The sequence below is a fragment of the Sander lucioperca genome, chromosome 19, assembly GCF_008315115.2.
Source record: "Sander lucioperca isolate FBNREF2018 chromosome 19, SLUC_FBN_1.2, whole genome shotgun sequence".
NCBI classification, from domain to species: domain Eukaryota; kingdom Metazoa; phylum Chordata; class Actinopteri; order Perciformes; family Percidae; genus Sander; species Sander lucioperca.
In genome coordinates, this window is record NC_050191.1 from 14,511,711 (window position 1) to 14,527,773 (window position 16,063).

At 40.4% G+C, this 16,063-nt stretch overlaps 1 protein-coding gene across 2 annotated transcripts in view; it reads right to left on the reverse strand.

Moving 5' to 3' along the window:
- galnt14 (UDP-N-acetyl-alpha-D-galactosamine:polypeptide N-acetylgalactosaminyltransferase 14 (GalNAc-T14)) overlaps window positions 1-16,063 on the reverse strand; it is a 194,949-nt gene that overhangs the window by 177,752 nt on the left and 1,134 nt on the right. The gene's annotated exons all lie outside the window — the stretch shown is intronic.

Below are 16,063 nucleotides of genomic sequence, written 5' to 3' on the forward strand. Positions count from 1 at the left end.
GCTTATTTAGTTTAGTAGTCACAAGCTACAAAACACTGATCACCAATATTTTAATAATTTATAATAAATACTGTATCTCTATCTCTGGATGTATCGTTATCTTGTCTGTTACCAAATTATGCTTTATTTTTTTGGAGGTGGATCATATATATGCAAAATATTTACCACCAATATCTGCCAATGTTCACCGCCAACAGCTCATTTTTGCCTTATGGTCCTCTAGCGGGTCAGTCTGAACCTTCTGGCAATATTATAAGCAAGATAACTCACTCTAATGTGAGCAGATACATTAAAGAACACAAATAGCCACTGTACAGTGCATGATTTTTGGATGCATTCAGTATCCATGACGGGAACTGAAGTTTGGTTAATGGTGTAATGGCGGCATAGTGACATGTAATAGCTCCAATAACGACATGTCTAGTGCCTGTTGGTTAAGATTAGGAAAGGAGCTGTGATCATAGTTGAATGATAAAAATTATCCTATAGCATGTGCGACATTTGCCTCTGATAAACACTGCAAACTGCAAATCAAAACGTCAACCCACATTTTCTTTAAAATGAAAAACAAAAAAATTTATACTTTGGGTGCATCTTGGCTTTCCAGAGCTTTTTGTCTGTTGTGTTGCAGTGATGGAACTAGTTTATCACAGCCGTCCTTGTAACAAAGGTAACAAGTCCTCCAAACCATACGACGATATGGGTAGTTTATTCCTAACCTATAATACGACCCATGTTTTCCGTCCTCATATCTAAACCAGAGAATGTAAAAAATGTCGTTAACATTGGAAAACGGTCACAGTTAGGTGTGGGCACAAAAACTACTTACTTAAGTTTAGAAAACCATTGTGGTTTGGGTTTTGCGGTGACGCTAATGGCATTCATTGCATGCTTAAAAAGTATAAATTCTGATTTATCAACGGTGCACAGATAGATTTTGTGAATGCAACTGAAGGTGGACAAAATCAAGTCCATACGAATCCAAAGTAGAAGAAAACGTGTTCATGCTAATTCGAACTTTTATGTTATCAGAATCCTCGATTATAAATAATTTTCGATCTGAACACATCATCACGGCTCGATCAGTTGTAACTGTAACTGTGACCCCAGAAAACAACATTATCATTGGGGGTGCACGATTCAGAAAATGTCACGATTAGATGTCTCGATTTTTAGGCTCAAGATTCCAATTCAAAATCGATTTTCGATAAAAAACGATTCTCGATTAAAAAAACGATTCACAGTATGTAAATGTAGTTACTTTTCCCATGTGATTGCAGTAGACATACAATTAAAAAAAAAAATATATATATATATATATATATATATATTTTTATTTTTTTTATTTTTTTTTTATTAAAAAATATGAATCGATTTATGGAATTCTATGAATCGATTTTGTATCGGTAGAGCTTGAATCCCGATACGAATGTGAATTGATTTTTTTGCACACCCCTAATTATCATCCATCGTGATGTTTAACTGTGGACATTGTCTTATGTCAATTCGGTAGACATCGCCCAACCCTACTGAAAAGCAGGATGTTTCCTTGCTACTCGACAAAATAACATCAACAATTCAGGTGCTGTTGTTGCCATAGAATATTACTCTTTCTCCCCCCCCTCTCTCTCTAATCCATATATAAATCCCAGTGGACAGCGGTTGATCCAATCTCTGCTGTTCAGAATTCCTCACCTTCTCTTACAAAACCTACCTTCACTTGTGAATATAAATGCCTAGGACTGTGTGTGTGTGTGTGTGTGTGTGTGTGTGTGTGTGTGTGTGTGTGAGTTGTGGTGGGGGGATGCTTAGCAAACACTGCAGAGCAAGCAGTCTGGAAGCAGAGCAATAATTCAGCCTCTGCAAAAGCCATGAATAAAAACAAACTTAAGAGAAGCGACAAAATATAAAATGTGCTCATTCTTCTCTTTTATTTCTCTGTCTGCTCTCTCTCGCTTGTACTTTCTCTCTTTCTCACACACACATCCTCTCACCCTTACTTCCACATTTCCTTGGCATCGAGCCTTCCTCAAAGAAAATATATTTTTGGAATTTCATCCCAGGTGATTTAAAGAAGGTCACGTTGAAACAGCGGTGAAACACTCACACTCAAACATAAAGGCAGTGTGCGGCTATCAAACGACAAACAGGGAAAGTAATAAAAACGAATAACGACAGAGAAGTATGCCCTCTCTGGGAAAACACACTCTCACACACTTCTTGAGGATGTAATCACAACAACACACACACAAACACACAGATTCATTATTAAATGTCTTGACTGCAGCTGTGTGTGTGTTTGCATGCAATCTAATCCCTTTCTTTATTGGCCTCAAGCAGCAGGCTAGTCGGGGAATACACAATAGTGTGTGTGTGTGTGTGTGTGTGTGTGTGTGTGTGTGTGTGTGTGTGTGTGTGTGTGTGTGTGTGTGTGTGTGTGTGTGTGTGTGCGTTGCTCAGGAAGAATGAAATATTGGGAGTTTTCAGAGGGGAGTTGAGCAGGAGGAGGAAGAGAAAGAGTAGTAGGTGGAGGAGGAAGAAGATAGGGGGGCGCTCGTTTAAATCCTCCTGGTAATATTGCTTTCTTCACCCTCTTGGCAAAAAGATTAACTGCTAATGGAGAGGATATGTCTGCCATTAGCCCCAACAACAGCAGCAGCAAAGACAACACAGACAGCGATGCGATGATGACAGTGACGACTGCACCGGCGGCAAAACATACAGAGACACAACGCTGTTTTTTTTGGGGAGCAAAGCTGAACCAACAGGAGTTTAAAAGGTGCAGCAATGGAATAATTCTGACTAAGTCTGAGATTACAAAGGCAGAGCTGCAGACTCGAGTCTGACTTAAGTCACAAAGATGAAGACTTTGACTGCTCATAGACTTGATCAAGGCAAAATGAAAAAACCCACTGGACTGAAATTGTAGACTTGTAAAGTGTGAACTACAGAGCAGTGCATCCAGGTAGATGAACGACATGAATCTTCACAGACTCAGACTTGATGAGACTTTAAAGGGGACCTTTTCATTTTTATTTTTTTTAAACCTCTATATTTTCACATAAAACGAATGTGCACTTAATTTTAAAGTCAATAATCTGGCTGTTTGTTGATGCCCTGTGTGATCTGACCACTGTAGTGATGTCAGTTTCTCAAAATTTCAGTGTCAAAGTCAACACATCAAAATACATCAATTGACTTTCCTAGGACGTCCACATCACCCGGTTACCAGCACTGCAAAGTGGCAAAACACACCTAAAAGCTGCGACTCTGTAAGTTAGAAAATCTCTCAGCTAAGTGGCTTCTTGTATGTTTCGCATCAACACGTAAACCCACCATGCGGTACAGTAGCAGCATTGATACTAGCGTGTGCTAACACAGGGGCAGTGACAGGAAAAGCTGAAGTGAAATGACACATGGAGCACAAATGGCTGGCGACAGCGAGAAACAGCTTGTTCTCTGTCTGCTTTAAAGCAGTTCATTTGCTCCCTGTCGCCTCACTGTTGTCGTTCTTGTTGTGTGTTGGCTCTTTCTCCCTCTATCTCCCTTTGTCTCTCTTTCCCCCGCCCCTCTCTATATTTCCCTCTTACTTTTGTGTCTTTTATCCATTTCTTCTTCTTTCTTATTTTCGTTCTCATCTTGCATCACACTCTCCTATTCTTCGTCTTTTCTATTCTCATCTCATATTCACTTTCTTAACTTTTCCTTCCTCCTTTTCTGTCACTGCTGATGTCTCTCATTCCATTGTGTCACATCCTATCCTGTTCTTTCCGTTGTGCTCTTTCCCCGTCTCAGTTTTTTACTTTCCACTTTGGTCCTCCCCCTCTCTCTGTTATCTTTCCTCCTCTCTTTATCCTCACTTTACCCTCCCGCTCTCTATAAACAAGATTGATGGCTTAATCCTACATGCATCAAAGTGAGAAGAAATGTTCGCACCAACACACACTATATCGGTCAATACTGAAATCACGATAATTTAACACGATTACTCATTGACTTCTGGAAAGATGTTGCAATTATTGAACTTAAACAGTGGAAAGTTATACCTGGCCCCTGTGGAAAGCTGACAGTGAACTGGTTACTTTATGCTTGTCAGTTACGGACACAATGTGTGTGCGTGTGTGTGTGTGTGTGTGTGTGTGTGTGTGTGTGTGTGTGTGTGTGCGCGTTTAAGAGGCACAGGCACACGCAGTATACTTGGATAATTCTGCAGTCAAAAGATGCTTGATTGTGCCGCATCCTCAACTTTAAAAAATCCAATTTATGCTGATTCTCGCTGTTTTTTTTTCTGAATCGTCTGAATCATTTATGAAGGAGGAAGAGATGAGGACGAGGGAAAATGCAAAACACTCTTTCTTGTGCTTTTGTGAGAAACATGCTTCTAAATGCTGGAACGGCACAGTGATTGCAAATTGCCTGTCTGTGTATAATATCAGAGCAACTGTTCATTTAGCTGAAAAGCCACAGAGACGTAAAACAAGAAATCACTGGAGTCGGTGTCTACACCTCTTCACTTCTAGCTTAGTTTACACTACACGAGTTAAGCCCTGATTTTCTACTCGCCGAAAGTTTTTGGAAATCGCAGACTAAAGCCCCAGAAACAAGTCACTCCCTTCTGCAACAACCTAAAGCCAATGAGATCGCAAGGTATGGGGCGAGGGAAATATCAGGGGGAGAAGTCGTAACACCTGCAACAGAACATCAGTGAGCATGGCTATGAGAAAAGGCTCCTCGATGTGCCTGGACCCAAGAAATGGAGGAACATTTCGTGGAATTTGGCAGAGCACTGATGCCTAGGTTATTATTGCACAAACTTGGATCGCTAGCTTCCTCTTGCTTACTCCTCTTGCACGTGGTCTTGTGTCTTTTCCGCATCACTTTTTCTCACGTTTTGTTGAATAAGGTAGTTTGGAGACTACACAGATTTGTCGGGGATTCGTCCTTGTGAAATGTCTTGTAATGTGTGACTGCCCGTCTCGTAACCTTAGACCTTCAGATTGCAGTGCTTCTGCATAACGCTGCTCGCTATTCAAAAGAATTAACAGTGCAAATTCTCTTCAGCTTGCATTGAGTTCCTTATGTAACAATGTTTCTCTGTATTTTCCCTTTAAAAAATAAATAAATTGTGAGGCGGGAAGAGTTTCCAAAGTAAAGCAACAAACAAGACAGTAAATAGTTTCTGTGGGACCTCAGAAAACTAAAAGGAAGAGACACCTAAGCTCCGATACTCAAGCTGCATTCAGATGACGCTCATTAAGTTGGCAAATCATTATCAATATTTAGCAAGTGGTAAAACAATGCAGGTGCTGGATATAAATAATAGAAGCCAGATTAAACTTCAGTTTGTTCTGTTAGGATAGAAATGGAAGTACATTCACCATTAACCTGGTACGCTGTTTGCCAATTAACCACAATCACAACTTATAAGTATTGTGTTAGTTTCCATTGTTAACCAGCGGTGCCATTCTATGAGCTGTTTGAACCAAAGTGGTAATAAACTCCAACCTCACAAGATGACGAGGACCGCCTGAAAAGAGTCATAGCAGGAAAAGCGCAGGTGTAATCATTTATTATTTAGGTGTGTCTGTTACAAGGTCCAGGCATTGTTCATGTTGGCTCACTGGCATGACTTACAGTGGCAGCCAAACTGAACAGAGCCATTGTCAATGTTATTGTTACAACCTGTGATTTTATCTGCTACAACAACAAAGGTCTATTCACTCCTGCAAAAGAGTGGAATTTCCTGCAGTAAGAAATGCACTGCCTCAACCGTTTCTTGATCCATTCACCTTTGCTGTACTAATCATACCCATTTAAAACAAATCTGTATCAGGCCCTTGGTGACTAAGTCAGACAGAAAAGTCCACACAGATGCATTTCCTTGTCTAGAGCCAGATTAGTGTTTCAGGTCTGTTGATTTGGGGTTAGGTAAAACAATATGAAGCCATATTTATTTCAGCCAGAACTAAGGAACTCATGTGCACCAAACTGCTGCAAGGCTTTTGAAGCAGCTGCAGAAGTGTTGAGTTTGCATTTAAATGTGCTTATATATGCAAACTATGACTACAGTTGATATGCTCTGCAGAAGGTAACAGTCTATGAAATGTCAGGGCTCAAGAATAAAAACGGCTAAATGGGAGAGTGAAATAAATGTATGTTATTTCTTAATGTGTTCAGTTGAACCTTTTATTGATCTTAGTGACATTGGTCCTCTATGGTCCATTTAAATGTCAGTTAATTTAACCTTTTATATTGTTTTAAAGGCTGGACTGGTGCCATTTCAGCTCTTCTTTTCAACAAACAAATTATCACAAAAACATTAGCAGTTGAAATTGTGTAAACATTCTGCAGTTTAAATATTGAATCTGACAGGTGATTTTTTTTTTTACATTACTCCAAATCGATGTACTCTGGCTGCCAAAAGAGAAAAACTGGCAGGTGACGTTTGTGATTTATCAGCTACTGTAGCTGTTGAACCACAGAAGGGTTCATTTCCCCAGTGTTTTTCACAAATGAGGCCCTCTGTGCCAGAGGCCCGTCTACTTAGCCAACTTGTGGGTCCTGCTGTACAGAGCGCCTCAAATAAAACATTATTATTATTATTCCCTCCCTGGGAGCTGGTTATAGCAGCTCTGAAAACTCATTTCCCTCTCCTCTTGTCCATGTGAATACCTCCTGATAGGGAGAGGGAAGGAGAAAGGAACAATAACTGCATTTCATATGATGGGGAAATGAATCATTTCAACTGCGCGTGTGCATGCAGTGAGAGTGAATGTTTGCGTAAATGTGTAATGTATTGTGTGTGCGCGATTGGGCGTTGTGATACACAAGGCGAGCACACAGATTGGAGCATCGATCTTGTTTCCTTGAAACGAAAGAGTGAGAGAAACTGAGATTGAAACTAAGAAATGGAAAGACATGATTCAGTTGCAAAGAAAGTTGCAATAAAGATACCTGACTTTGGAAAATTGTCCGTCTGGATAGAATAGGGTTGTATTTTGCCAATTCATCCTGTAACTTCATTTTAATGTATGATCTCTCATTCACACTGACACATGTTGACAACCGTATAGGGCAGGAAATATGAAAAAAAAAAAAAAAAGATTGGACAGAGTGAGACATCAATATCTAAACTCTCTGCGTTTCCCTTTATCGCCCTGTCTGTCTCTCATACACACTACATTACCTCCAGACTAGTTTCGGTGGTCCTTTTTTTAAAGGTGTCTCAATCTGTTTAGCTGCTGCTTCCGTCTACAGCAGTACATTGCTTAGCTTCCGTGTTGCTACTCCTGCCTGCTTCTTCAAACTGGGGGCGTACCGACCGCCATCTACTCTAGCTAACACACTGACTATGGAGAATTAGCTCATTGAACCAAACCTCAAAAGCTCCGAACGATCCTTTTAAGCTTAAGCTGGCCAAAAATCACATACACAACCCCACTGATAGAGAACACACTAAATAATCATAATGATCAACGGAAAAGCAATTTCTTTATAAAACAGAAATTCATTCATTTTGGCATGATTTAACCACACAATGACAACATGAAAGTTCAAAAACATTCCTTCAGAACCTGACAAACTGGGAACTGAAATATTCACACTTGCATACTTTACTCATTATCTATCTCTTCATCTACAACACACTGCCAAATCTGTTCATGCCAACACAAGCTGGCATGTCACAGCAAGTTGTAACTCTGCCTGTGCGAAGACATGAAGCGGCAAAATCATCACTATGCATTAACACGCAGCATATCTTGTGTAATGTATTTTTAATATTGACTGTTAGAGCTGTAACAATTCCAAATTTTGCAGTACAATTAATTCTATTAAATAATTACCATTAACAATTGTCTCTTTCAGTCAAATTTAAAAAATGTATTTATTTGTTACTTTTTTAAACAAATTCAAGTTTTGAATGAATTTCAGGATACATCTTTTGGTTCCATCAGTGTTATGTGACCCAGATTATGTAATAACAAAAATACAGAGCCTATGAAGTAAACAACACCTCTTTATTATCATAAAACATTTTTTTCTAACTGTATCCCCCCCTTGTCTTTTTGTTGCTATGAACATGTTTAGGGTCAAGTGCCAACAACTAACAATTCAAATAATAATATTATATACTCCGATCAATTATCATTTATATAATTACAATTTGTCACATCTAAACAAAATCAACAATTACCAATCAATTGATTGTGGTTAAACAAAGAAACTGCAATTACAGTGGGGCAAAAAAGTATTTAGTCAGCCACCAATTGTGCAAGTTCTCCCACTTAAAAAGATGAGAGAAGCCTGTCATTTTCATCATAGGTATACTTCAACTATGAGAGACAAAATGAGAAAAAAAAATCCAGAAAATCACATTGTAGGATTTTTAATGAATTTATTGGTAAATTCCTCGGTAAAATAAGTATTTGGTCACCTACAAACGAGCGAGATTTATGGCTCTCACAGACCTGTAACTTCTTCTTTAAGAGGCTCCTCTGTCCTCCACTCGTTACCTGTATTAATGGCACCTGTTTGAACTTGTTATCAGTATAAAAGACACCTGTCCACAACCTCAAACAGTCACACTCCAAACTCCACTATGGCCAAGACCAAAGAGCTGTCAAAGGACACCGGAAACAAAATTGTAGACCTGCACCAGGCTGGGAAGACTGAATCTGCAATAGATAAGCAGCTTGGTGTGAAGAAATCAACTGTGGGAGAAATTATAAGAAAATGGAAGACATACAAGACCACTGATAATCTCCCTCGATCTGGGGCTCCACACAAGATCTCACCCCGTGGGGTCAAAATGATCACAAGAACGGTGAGCAAAAATGCCAGAACCACACGGGGGACCTAGTGAATGACCTGCAGCGAGCTGGGGCCAAAGTAACAAAGGCTACCATCAGTAACGCACTACGCCGCCAGGGACTCAAATCCTGCAGTGCCAGACGTGTCCCCCTGCTTAAGCCAGTACATGTCCAGGCCCGTCTGGAGTTTGCTAGAGAGCATTTGGATGATCCAGAAGAGGATTGGGAGAATGTCATATGGTCAGATGAAACCAAAATAGAACTTTTTGGTAAAAACTCAACTCGTCGTGTTTGGAGGAGAAAGAATGCTGAGTTGCATCCAAAGAACACCATACCTACTGTGAAGCATGGGGGTGGAAACATCATGCTTTGGGGCTGTTTTTCTGCAAAGGGACCAGGACGACTGATCCGTGTAAAGGAAAGAATGAATGGGGCCATGTATCGTGAGATTTTGAGTGAAAACCTCCTTCCATCAGCAGGGGCATTGAAGATGAAATGTGGCTGGGTCTGTCAGCATGACAATGATCCCAAACACACCGCCCGGGCAACGAAGGAGTGGCTTCGTAAGAAGCATTTCAAGGTCCTGGAGTGGCCTAGCCAGTCTCCAGATCTCAACCCCATAGAAAATCTTTGGAGGGAGTTGAAAGTACGTGTTGCCCAGCGACAGCCCCAAAACATCACTGCTCTAGAGAAGATCTGCATGGAGGAATGGGCCAAAATACCAGCAACAGTGTGTAAAAACCTTGTGAAGACTTACAGAAAACGTTTGACCTCTGTCATTGACAACAAAGGGTATATAACAAAGTATTGAGATGAATGTTATTGACCAAATATTTATTTTCCACCATAATTTGCAAATAAATTCATTAAAAATCCTACAATGTGATTTTCTGGATTTCTCATTTTGTCTCTCATAGTTGAAGTGTACCTATGATAAAAATTACAGGCCTCTCTCATCTTTTAAAGTGGGAGAACTTGCACAATTGGTGGCACAACTTTTTTGCCCCACTGTATGTAAAATAAATGACAATTATGTAATAACTGTTACAGGCCTATTGACTGTAATAAAGATCTAAAAATCACATCAGTAAAAAAGAACCGCCTGGAAACTGAAACCACAAGATTATCTGAACTGACATCCAGTGAATCGATCCCTTTGAAATTGAAATCAAGTCAAAATTTTGACCTCACAGAGATCCAGTGGGGATCAAAACGTTTATTTAAATAAAAGCGTGGTAATTTTTCCACCAGCCCTGCATCTACATGTAATGTGCATATAATAGGCCCCAAAACTACATGAAAACAATTCTTTTTGGGCTGATTTTAAGCATTATTTGGCTGATTTTTTTAAGCAAAAGTGAGTCTGAGGAGCTGTTAGTTGTACAGAGCTCCAAAACAATGAAGAAAACAAAAAAGCAACAGTCAGTGTGGGTGTGACTGCAGTCAGCCATAGTGTCAAAGTGTTAATGAAGCACCAGAGCTAACAATCTGCTGAGACACATGGATGGTTTTTTTGAGACAATCTTCTAATCTCTTACAGGCAGAAACTTCCATATAATGACTCATTTTGAATTGTGTGATATCTAATAATTTCCATCTGGTCCATCATACAGCACGTCCCTCACACAACACCTGTCCACCTGCCCTGGGATGGTTTACATTCATCCATTACACAGAGAGAGAGAGAGATAGAGACAGACAGAAAGAGAGAGAGAGAGAGAAAAAGACAGAGACAGAGGGAGAGAGAGAGAGAGAGAGAGCGACAGACAGACAGGAACACAGAGAGGCAAAGTGTCCTTCAGTATTCAACGCACCAACAGATTGTTTCCTCTCATGTTTGGACTTCTGAAGGCAGAAACTTCATAAAGATCCCCTGCCAACCTGCCTGAGGACACAGGCACACTCCAACCACAGTGCTTCAAAGGCTCTCCAAAGGCTCTCTCAGTGTGTGTGTGTGTGTGTGTGTGTGTGTGTGTGTGTGTGTGTGTGTGTGTGTTCTCGCCTTTGTGCAAGAAATACAATTTTTCTTGTGTGCACATGCAGATGAGGGTGTGCACCTGCATATAAGCGTTTATGTGTGTGTGTGTGTGTGTGTGTGTGTGTGTGTGTTAGTCAACAGGAGTACCGTTCCTTGTGAGGGAAGCAGTCGTGCTAGGTAAACAGGAGTACAGGCTAATCCTATGAGAAATGGGAAGTCTGCATTAGCATTTGAATCGTGCACAGTGCCACAAGTACGGCTGACAGAACTAACACACGTCCTCATTCCTGGCTTAGAGTCGCACACAAATACACTGCAGAAATTCAGAGCTGAAAGGGAAGATGTTTTTATAGAAACATGTAGCTTATATGTACACACATACACATAACACGATATTTTTGACCAAAGACCTCGATATCGTTATTGCGGTGATATTCTAGGGTTGACAATTGGTGCTTTAACAAAATATCTTCACACTTAGACTTTAGATAAATAATCATCAGGAATGTGGACATAATATCTAAGTGGAGAAAGGCAAATAATTAAACAGCTAGAACGGTAAGTTCGAAAAATACATCACTTTACTGTAATGCAGTAAAAGACAACACTTATGTCATATCACGATATTACGATATCCAAAATCTGAGACGATATCTAGTCTCATATCACAATATCGATATAATATCGATATATTGCCCAGCCCTACTACCAATAGTATCAATATTATGTAGTAGACTTCCCAATAAGCAATAAAGTATAGAGAACAATAGGGCTGTGCAATTAATCGAATTTTGATCGCAATTTCGATTTTGGCTTCTTACGATCACAAAAACAATGTAATTGAGAAAAACAATTATTTTGCACATTACATTTTGCAAGTAAACTCTTATTTTGTTTTGTGTTCTGAAGGGGAATTCAAAATGTTCACCAGGAAAAGTATTAAGGGAAAATTTCCCTGTTCATGTGTTTAACGGTTTCACTGTTTAAGTTCAATAAATGCAACATCTTTCCGAAAGTCAATGAGTAATTGTGTAAAATAATGCATTTTTAAAACCTGGAAAGACCTGCTAAAACTAAACGATAGATCCCTTTCCCATTGCCAGTAGACAAGTATGTATTTCTGGGTTTTTTTCCTGGTGCGTTACATTCTGAGTCACGTTTGACGTCACAAATGCACCGGAAACTGTTAGTTTCATCTCGATGTCTTGCCAGTGTTGCATCTTGCACAATACTAAGAACAAAATCGCCGCTGCATGTTGTTCTTTTCTATTTATGCGCAAACGTCCAGAACTTCAATGCACGTCATAACATCGCAACTTAACAGGGCGGATATTAGCGGGTGTCCTGTGTTTCCATTGCTGCAGATCGTAGCTGGAGCCGAGAAATACCCGTGCCTACTGCAGAGTAATTTGCCCTGCGGATTGTAAACTTTCCCATTGCAGACAAGGGGTATCAGACTGCAAATAAGCACTTGTGTTAATGTTAGAACTTGAGAGCTATAGTAGATTATCAGTTGTATTGCTTTTTTTTTTTAAAAGGGGCAAAACAGGGTGAAGAGCAGGATATACCGGTACTACAAAACAGACGCTGACTTGGACAGCAGACATGGTTCTGCGTAAACTACATTGAGTCTCACGCATATTTGTCGGCATGTATGTACCTTCACGTGGATGGTCTGCACGGACCCTCACAGACTGACAGGCAGGTGAAGATTTTAGAATTTACATTGTGCAGACCCTCACAGCTTTGTGGACACAGAAAGTGTATTTTGCCCATAAGGGAACAGCTATCAGAGTGCACCATCAGGTTATTACATTGCGAGAGTTAACCTTTTATATTCCATTACATTAAAAGATATCAGACTAAGCGCCCTGCTTTCTAAGTATAGCTTAGTCGACACACACCTTCTATGTTTTTTCTGTTTCGGTTCAAATATTTCTCTAATTAGAACTGAATCATATCCCCGATCCTGTTTTAATTATGTTTGAATAATATACCACTGCACCAGAAGTGTGCATTGTAATGATGATACAAGGCGGTCTGTACCTGCCGACAGCTCCTACAGTTTTACACTGGGTGTGAAAAAATTTAGGATTAAGTTGGCAAGTCTGTATTTGTTAGCCGAGGTGTGTGACAGCATGTGTGTCCTGACTTGAAAATGATCCACTTACTGACACCCACACCGACTGTCCTGCTGAATGAACAGAGATTCTCTCCTTGGCTTGTAGGCTCAGATCTTACAGAACAAGTCCACACAAGACAAGACTGTTTTTTTCCACTGGATCAGCTAAGTGGTTGCAGCTGTTTCTACGACTTCTACTAAAGCACTTTAATTGCATTTTAAATTTCACATTTGAGGCATTATCTGATCAATTTACAATGAGAGCAACAGCAAATTAAGCTTCAATGCCTGAATTACCCACCATTTGAAAAGCACCTCCTACTTATGCAAAATTAAGGTGACCCTCAACATTATGACAAATAGAAACTCCTCTTTAAGAATTGTTGATGTCTTAAGAGCTTTGTTGACATATAATTATTATACTTTTACTTACTGGCTTCTCTATTTCTCACAAATATCTCACTACACCGCTCCCTTCACTGGTTACCAGTTGCTGCACGCATCCACTTCAAGACACTAGTACTTGTATCCTGGGCCACGATCGGATCAGGCCCAGCCTACATCCAGGACATGGTCAAACCTTACACCTCAGCCTGTCCACTCCACTGCATCAGCCAACCTTCTTGCTGCCCCCTCACAGCGAGGGACACCCAATCACTTAACGAAATCCCAACTGTTTGCTGTCCTGGCTCCTAAATGGAGGAATGAGCTCCCCATTGACATCAGGATGGTTGAAAGCCTACACATCTTCAGCCGCAGGCTAAAAACACATCTGTTCTGGCTGCAACATTTTAAACTAACCGTAATCTCAGCTCTGCCTGCCCATCCCTCAACACCTCCATCATTTCAGATCTGCCCGTCCTTACCCGTCTACTAAAGGGCCACAGCAGAGGTTGATGCTCTTGTACACCATCCTGACCCCTTTCATGGGCCTGCCCAGCTGCTCCCTAGTAGTCATATATATATGCACTACTCACAAAATGTTAGGGATATTTGGCTTTCGGGTGAAATTTATGGAAAATGTAAAAAGTTCGAGCTACAGTGGTATTATATCATAAAGTAGGGCATTTAAGTAGAAGCATGCAATGGTGATTTCCTCATCTCAAACAATTTATTGAAATAAAAGCCAACAGTGGTGGGTATACCACAACAAAAAATGTCAATAATAAATGTCTCAATAACTTTTCATGTGCCCTTGACCATCAATTACAGCTTGACAACGACGTCTCATGCTGTCCACAAGTCGAGTTATTGTCTTAGGGCTGGGCGATAAATCGATTTTATCGATTAACTTGTATGTGTAGTTAACGTTGATTTGTTTAAAATCGTTTTTCTTCTTAACATCCGTTGACGCTCCCCTCTGGGCTCCCGTAGTTCCAAACTGGCTCAGCCCTCCCCCCCGCGCGTGCCATAGAGATAAACAAACAACATGGCAGTGACAGGGACTAACATTAGTTCTTTTCTTAACTTGTCGTTTCATTACTTACTTAACTGTAATCTCCGCTGAAATGACCGGCAGCTCGCGGTGCTCTGTACACGGCTCACAGTCACCTGTTCTCGGATAACTGAACCATGAGGAGCACCAAAGGCGGTGTTGATGAACTCTGGTGCGGCTCAGAACCCTAATCCTAAAACCAAGTCTTAACCCTCAAACAGCCCTTTAACCTTGTGGGGTCCAGCATTTTGGTCCCACAAAGCTGTCCGAACCCCACAAGTATACTGTATTCCCGGTTTTTGGACCCCACGAATATAGTTAAACAAGAACACACACACACACACACACACACACACACACACTTGTTCACCTATATAATGTAGTTCAGAATGACTCAAAAATAAAGCAATCAATTCTGATTCTGGTAGAAGTAAAGCCCCTTTCACACATGCACCGCAAACCTGAAGTTTTCTAGACATTACCCGGCCAACCTGAATGTGAGAACTCGAAAGTCCAAATCAGTTGGATCGGACATCAAGCAAACAGTCTTAACCAAGCCAGGTCCCTAAAGTCTGTGTAATCTCCGATAGAGCCCTAAGTGTGACAATTCTCAGAGAGCGATTGGGCGTGTTGATGACGTTTCTATCTGCTCGTGCAGAACTGGGGAAAAAAACCACATCCCAGGGTGAAGAAAAATTATGATTTCGACACCAACGAAAATGTATAACTGGAAAGACGAAAAGATTCGTGAACTTCTGGCGGTACGGACCGACGCCAAAGGAACGGCGAGAGACTCGGTTGTTTATGACCAAATTTCAAACTGGCTCCCTGACACGGTAATCTGCGTCATGTCCTGCCTTCTGCACGCTCTACCCAGGTCCAACCCCTTGCCTAACCATAGTGTTTCCAGTAAGTGAAAACTTGACACGGACAACCTCCTGTTGCGTTTTACATGTGTGCCAATGTCAGGACCTGATTCGTCAGACATTGTCAAAAGTTCATATGGGAAAACCTTAGAAGTTTCATTAGTCAAGCAGAACACGCTGCTAACCTTCAGGAGTGAGACCTCATATCCCTCTTTACAGAAACTCACCTCCTGTAGCATACAATAACATTCTTAGATGGGCTAACAATGTCTGTAGTTGAAAGGACTGACTTTCTAGATTTATGTCCAATATCCCTGTAAAGCATATAGTGTCTGTAATTTAAAGTAAGTGGCGTTTATATTACTATGATATTTGTATGTCCTCTCGTCTCTCATTATTTCCTACAGAAAAGTGTTTCTACAAGATGTGGCCTGTTCAAGGATTTGTGTGTGCTTGTCGTTCAATAAAACAAGGTATGAGAGGCAGGATCAATACAACTTATCCCACCAGCCCCAGTTAACATGCCGCAGGTCTTTTGCATAACAGACATCCTGCAGTGCACACTGGGGACAGACACCAAGCCGGGTCGAAAATGAACACAATTATCTTCACAAAGGAGCCACTGCAATCTGATCAGGTTTTATGATAATAGTCCCTGTAGGGGATGCATGTGTATATTATAGGAATAGCACTAAAAAGTATTATCTTACGAAATAAAAAAGTTGAGTATTACATCACTAAAGAGCCACTACAGATATTGTGGATTAAATATGAATATCCTGTGATGGCATACATGTAGGAGATAAATGCTCACTGATACCAAAGATAAAACTAAAAAGAAAATAAAAATTT